Here is a 6581-nt window from a genome sequence, read left to right as displayed (position 1 = left end):
TTATTTACTTATATTAAAAAAGCTTTCTTTAAAAAACTTTTTTTTTGGCTCAATCTGGCAACTGTGCCAGCCCTCCCCCAGCGGGTGGAGACAGCCACTGCCACCTGACCTGTCACTGGCCCAGGTCCTTTAGTGCGCGGGCACCAGGGGCTTTACTTACGTTCGCCAGGCACATGGTCACACGACGACCCTCTGAGGAGGGCGTTCAGTCCCCTCTGGGTGAGAAAACTGAGGCTCGGAGACACGAAGTGTCTTGCCTAAGGTCAGGCAGTAACGCAGGCGCAGAGGAAGAATCCGAGACCCGGCCCGGCCAACTCCAGGTTCAAGCTATCTGCCTTCCCCACTCAGTTTGTCAAACCACCTCCTCTCCGAGCAGGAAGGTCTAAGGGTGGGCTTCCGCCCTGCAATTCACAGAGAGGAAAAAAGGCCAACGCGGTGGAAGCCCCCAGGCCCGGAACAGACAAGATTTGGTGCTAGAATATTCAAAGCGATTTTGAAAGCAAGCGCCTCTTAGTAATAACAATACCAACCGCGGTCATTTGCATAGCTCTCGGCAGTTGACAAAGGGTGTCCCCAGCAGTCGATTAGAATAATAAAGAAAGCAAACGGGAGAGGGAACGCCTGCAGGACCCCTCGGCAGGCCCGGGGACTTTTCCGGAACTCAGTCCGGGTGTGGCGTGGGGAGGAAGGGAGGGGGGAAGGGAAGAGAGGGGAGGTGGGGTGCATCCTCTCGGCCGACTTCCAGGAACTCCGGGGTTAGAGACCCGGAGCCCCAGGTTTGGGATGAGGATCTGGAAGGGACTCAAGAGCCGGGCGATGCCCCAGTGGGCGTGAACGTGTGGCGGTGATCAGTTCCTGACGCTTCCTGCTGGGCTGCGTCCCCGTGTGTGCGCTCACCCAGAGGCTAAGGTGACCGGGTTGGATTTCGATGGGGAGGGGACTGGGAGCCCGGCCCGAGGGTGGGTCCGGGACCGTAGGTCAGGGACGGCTGGAGGGGAGGGGCTGGAAACCCTTACAGGGGGTGGGGTGGGGGAGTGGAGGTGGAGGTGGGTGGACAGAGGTTGGGGAAAGTCTGGTCAAAACGAGACTTATGTAAATTAAACCTTATTTTCCCCTTGACTCACAGGATCCTTTTGGATCGCACCTGAAGTTCTCACCGGCGGTTGCCAGAGGCTGCTGGAGACTTGAGTTTTGAGTTTTTCTTCTTTTTATATGCCACGCGCTGCTGGTGGGGGGAGGGTCGCGGTTGGAGTGGGGTTAGAGGTGAGGGGTGTGCTTTAGGCCACCTGGGGCTTAAGGAGTGCCAGGAACCTTAGGGAATCTTTCTGAAAAGCTAGAAAGGAGAAAAGCAGGGTGGAGAAGGGGAGGGGAGGGGAGGGGAGGGGAGGGGAGGGAAGAGAAGGGAAGGTGGTCCCTGAAAACTGGGTTCATCTCTTGGTAGGTGTCACAACCAAGCCACAGATCGGGAGAAGGAAGGATTTATTACTTGCAGCAAGTAAGGAAAACATGGGGGATCTCTCCCAAAGCAGCGTCTCCAAGAACAGCAAAATCGGGGAAGTTTTAAGCTAAGAGTACATGCGTATTTATGAGGGCGCTAGAGCACAGGAGAATTCAGCATAGAATTGGGGCAAAGGGCGGCAGAGTCCCAGCCTTAGTTGATTGAAGCCAGGAGTGTCAACATCATCATTCCGTCCTTCACCTGGGTGGGGCGTTAGCTCCTGCAGAACACAAAGATATATTATTGCCTATATCCCTTGAGGAACCAGGACCCTGCACCGAGGCTGCACTACTGTTTCAGGGCAGCCTCCCTTGTTTCTGCATTCCCTCCCTTAAGATCATTAATTACTAAGAACTGTTCAAGGGCAAGCATTGTGTCCAGGCTTAGATTACAAAATGGCTGAGGCCAAAATGGATTCTCTTATGTCAAGAAAGCCATTCCTGGTTCTCTTTCTCCAGGTACCACACCCCCCTACCCTGCCCCGCAACCTATCTGCTTACAAAGGGAGAAAGAAAGAAAAAAAGAAAGAGGGAGGGAGAGGAAGGAAGGAAGATATATGGGTGTGGATAAGGATAATCTCCCCCTCAGTTTCTGGTTTCACAACGTTATTTTTTTTCTTAGTTTTCTCCTCTAAGAAGCTGTGTCCAAAGAGTAATCGTGTTAAGCTGACGAGAGGGCAGGAGAAGATACACTGATTTGACCCCCCCCAAGTTAAAATTTTATTTCAAATCTGCTGCAAAGGGAGATACTTTGAAAAAATCTAGTGGAAAGATTCCTTCTGGGTAGAAACATTTGATATGAAAAAAATTGTTAGATAATTGTCATCAAGCTAGACTTAAAAAATCTGGATAAGCAACATTAGCCTGTTTGCCAGATGGAAGATGGTTGTGTGCATAGATCTAACTTCCAGAGAAGAAGGTCTTCTCAAGTATTTTTATCAGGAATGCTAGGGACTTCCCTAGCATGGTCCAGTGGTTAAGGCTCCGTGCTTCCACTGTAGGGGGCACGGGTTCGATCCCTGGTCGGGGAACTAAGATCCTGCATGCCTCGTGGCTCGGCAAAAAAACAAAGAAACAAAAAAACCGAAGGATCCAGGAATTACATTGGGCAAAAAAGTTCTGCCCCAGATGGGTGTGGGTCGATTGGCACAGTGAGGTCGTCCCTGGGCACCTGGGCCCCCCAACACATACCCAAGGGAATGGGGTACGTAGGTCCATCAAAAGACACGGGCAGCACACGCCACCAACCCTCCGGGGCACCCGCACCCCACCCCCGCCCTCACCGCCTCGTGCTACACAGCACACTAGCCCAGCTGGGCCCCCTGGGCCCGAGTGGGGAGCTGTTTTGCTTTAGTTTCGGTTCCCAGCGACCCCTCCTCCCCACCTACCACACTCGCCCACCTGGAGCAGCGGTAGACAGGATGGCAGGAGAGAAGGCAGCCCTTTCAGTATCTGTGGGCATCTCCTGCATCTCGAAGCCTCAGGCCCGAGAGCTGCCACCTGGCCGAGCTCAGCGCTCTACCTTGTTTCTACAGCTTTCTTGCCGGTCAGACGGGCTTCTCTTCTTCCGGAGTCTTCAGGAACCTCCCCTATCCAGCCCACCTGTTTGTGGCCTGGCCTCCTCGGAGCCCACCTGTTTGTGGCCTGGCCTCCTCGGAGCACCGTGAGGCCCAGGTGAGTGGGGTCAGCACTTGGGTGGCCCCTGAGGGGAGGAAGTAGGACTAGTGATGGGGCACCTCCTCTCAGGTAGCGCTGCCTGTGCATGGGATGCATGGCTTCCGGAGGTAGGCAGCTAGCGGTTCTTGGGAGCTTAAGCACAGGGGCCAGACACTTTCCAGAGATTCTGTGGAGAAAATCCAGCCACTGACAAAGCCTGTGGTGTCCTCACCTGGGTCTCTACTGTCCCACCTCCACGAGAGGCTGGAAACTTGTGAGGGCATTTCAGGAGTGCTACTAGCGGTTTGTGCCTTCTAGGGTTTTGGGACCAGGAATACTAAACTCATGCAGTGGGTTGGGAGTTGGTCCCATCAAAGGAGAATTATCTCTATTCAAATACCAATAGTGGAAATTCCCTGGTGCTCCAGTGGTTAGGGTTCGAAGCTTTCACTGCTGAATGCCTGGGTTTGATCCCTGGTGCGGGAACTAAGATCCCACAAGCTGCGCAGTGCAACCAAAACCAGAACCAAAACCAAAACCCTCACAAATAAATACCAATAGTGACTCTCTGAGAAGCACTGGTAGGGTTGAACTGGGTGACTTCTGAGGGACTTTATTTATTTATTTATTTATTTGGTTGCACCAGGTCTTAGTTGCAGCAGGTGGGCTCCTTAGTTGCATCACGCGGGCTACTTCGTTGTGGCATGCAAACTCTTAGCTGTAGCATGCATGCGGGATCCAGTTCCCTGACCAGGGATTGAACCCAGGCCCCCTGCATTGGGAGCTCGGAGTCTTACCCACTGCACCACCAGGGAAGTCCCCTGAGGGACTTTAGAGGTGAGGTGAGTGGCTGCCATTTTAACATCCATTGTAGGTGATATATGGAATACTGGCAAAATAACCCCCAAAGAAGAGGATTCAAGGTCTAGGCACACATGGCGTGTATGTGTGTATGTCCAGGCATACATGGGGGTATTGTGCATGCACAGGCACACTTGAGTGTTCACAGTATGGACAAGCACACACGGGTTTGTACATGCACTGTAGGTACACACGCACACTCACACATGCACACAGGTTACAAACAATCCTCTGGGAAAACTCCGACCAGCCCAGTGATGGGTGTAGTGCGCTGGGCAGGGAGATGAGGGAAGAGAGGAGCAGGTAAGGGAGGGGAGGGGAGGGGAGCCCTGGGGGCAGTGTGGGTGGAGAGACTGCATTTGGGGACCTCAGGTGACACAGCAGCCCCAGTTCCCTTTCTGGGAACTCAGCCTCTCCCTGGCTAGAATCAAGCCTCTCCCTGGAGCTCTGCCCACCAGCAAATTTGGAGCCAAGAAAATGCCATTCAGTTTGAGTGATGGAGTCAGCTGGTAGTTGGCCGGCACAGGTCCCTTGGGTTGATTTAGACACGTGTCCATCCCCTGCCTCCCACGAGCCTCTGCAGTGGGACCAAGGGTGCCTGCAGGCAGATGACTGAAGGCTCCTGCACTGGTCTTGAGCACCCCTTTCCTGAATCACTGGCTCTGCTGCGTGTGCTCCACCCCCTCCTTGCCTGCCTCCTGCTGACAGCCTGTGTCCGCCCTCGCCCCCTCCCCTGGCTTCCTCCTGTTCACTGCCCTCCTTGACCATGATTCCCACTCACCTGAGGATTCAGCTGTGTCCCGTGAACCTTCACCTGGTGCAGCCCATCCCCCTGCAGCAGGTTTCTAGGTTTGTCTCGGGCCATATGTGAGACCCAGGCTGAATGAATTTGCTGTGCTCATGGGGACGGAAGCAGGGAAGGGGTTCAGAACAGCTGAGGCAGAGAGAAGCCCCTTGTAGTTAATAGCTTAAGACACAATTGTGGGCATAATTACCACATAGGTACTTTTTTTCTTTTTGGCTACATGGCATGCAGGATCTTAGTTCCCTGACCAGAGGTCAAACCCACGCCCCCCTGCAGTGGAAGCCCAAAGTCTTAACTGCTGGCCCACCCGGGAAGTCCCCCACAGGTACTCTTAAAACATCACATTTAAAAAAATCACCGCTTACAGGTGCATGTTCCGGTTCAACTTCAAGAGCAGCCCCCAAACACGGGCACACACAGAGTTGTGCGTGCACTGAGGGTGCCCCTGAACACTCACAGTGCATCCGTTGTCTCCAGCAGCTCGCTGGGCCAGTGCTCTCTTTCAGCTGTGTCTCTCTACTGCTCCCTGAAGGGCAGAGACTGCCAAGCCCAGCTGGAGAAGGAGAAGGGTTGTGTGTGTGAAGCATCTGCACCCCACTGGGAAGGCACAGCCTCCAGTAGCAGTTGGGCGTACCTTTGGGCATAGTTTTCCAGGAGGGAGTAGGTAGGGTGGTGGGCTGGAGCTGGCTCTTTTAGGCTTGCAGGCGCTGTGTATTTAGTGATGTGGCAAGTCTGGCCACGATGGGAGTATTTATACCATGGCAATTGACAAATGCTACAAGTCCCCCTCCCCACTCAGTGGGTTAAACATTTCCCCAGAACACAACTGGAACAGGAACAGAATTGCCTTGTTTGCCAGATTCCTGTGAAAGCTCTCAGCCTGACCTGTTGTGCCTGTCATGGGCAGGAGAAATGCCAGGGGGAGGGAGGGAGTGGGGGGAACAGACATTTCTATACCTGTGGGTGGGCGGGGTTAAGTGCAACAGAGGCCTCACCCTCTGACCGTGATGCACCTCAGGCACCCAACAGTGTGACTTTTCCCTTTGCCTGGAAACCCTTTCCTTCTTTCTCTATCACAATCTGACCTTCAAGGTGCAGCTGGATCCTGCCCGTCCTGGGAGGGTTCCTGGATGCCCTGCAGGTAGTGGGGATGGGGTCTGGAGCCCAGCCAGGGCCCTGACTCTGCCACTTACTAGCTGTGTGGCTTTGGGTGACTTAACTGCAGAACTTTGATCCCTTCCTCTGTAAAATAGGAGTAATGGTGGGGGAGATAAATTAGGAGTTTGGGGTTAACATATATACACTACTACATATAAAATAGGTAAACAACAAGGACCTACTATATGGCATAGGGAAGTATACTCGATATCTTGTAATAACTTATAATGGAAAAGAATCTGAAAAAGGATATATGTATATACACACACATATATATGTATAACTGAAAAAGTGTTGCTGTATGCTTGATAAAAACACAACGTTGTAAATTAACTATACTTCAATTAAAAAAAAAACTTTCAGGAATTCCCTGGAGGTCCAGTGGTTAGGAATCGCACTCTCACCGCAGAGGATGTGGGTTCAAACCCTGGTCAGGGTGCTTCCCTGGTGGCGCGGTGGTTGAGAGTCCGCCTGCCGATTTAGGGCACACGGGTTCGTGCCCCGGTCCGGGAGGATCCCACATGCCGCGGAGCGGCTGGGCCCGTGAGCCGTGGCCGCTGAGCCTGCGCGTCCGGAGCCTGTGCTCCGCAACGGGAGAGGCCAC

General features: G+C 53.3%; 1 long non-coding RNA gene across 1 annotated transcript in view; it reads left to right on the top strand.

Moving 5' to 3' along the window:
• The first annotated feature begins 913 nt into the window (after positions 1–913).
• Positions 914–6581, top strand: part of LOC114485593 (uncharacterized) — a 7584-nt gene continuing 1916 nt past the window's right edge. Inside the window, exons 1-4 of the long non-coding RNA XR_003679007.2 lie at positions 914–977; positions 1127–1263; positions 1442–1495; positions 3033–3171. This is a non-coding gene — a long non-coding RNA (uncharacterized lncRNA). The remainder of the gene's footprint in view (positions 978–1126; positions 1264–1441; positions 1496–3032; positions 3172–6581) is intronic.

This window comes from Physeter macrocephalus, unplaced genomic scaffold, assembly GCF_002837175.3.
Source record: "Physeter macrocephalus isolate SW-GA unplaced genomic scaffold, ASM283717v5 random_1408, whole genome shotgun sequence".
Classification (NCBI taxonomy): domain Eukaryota; kingdom Metazoa; phylum Chordata; class Mammalia; order Artiodactyla; family Physeteridae; genus Physeter; species Physeter macrocephalus.
The sequence above is the reverse complement of the archived record's forward strand: the minus strand, read 5'-3'. Positions and strand labels throughout refer to the sequence as shown.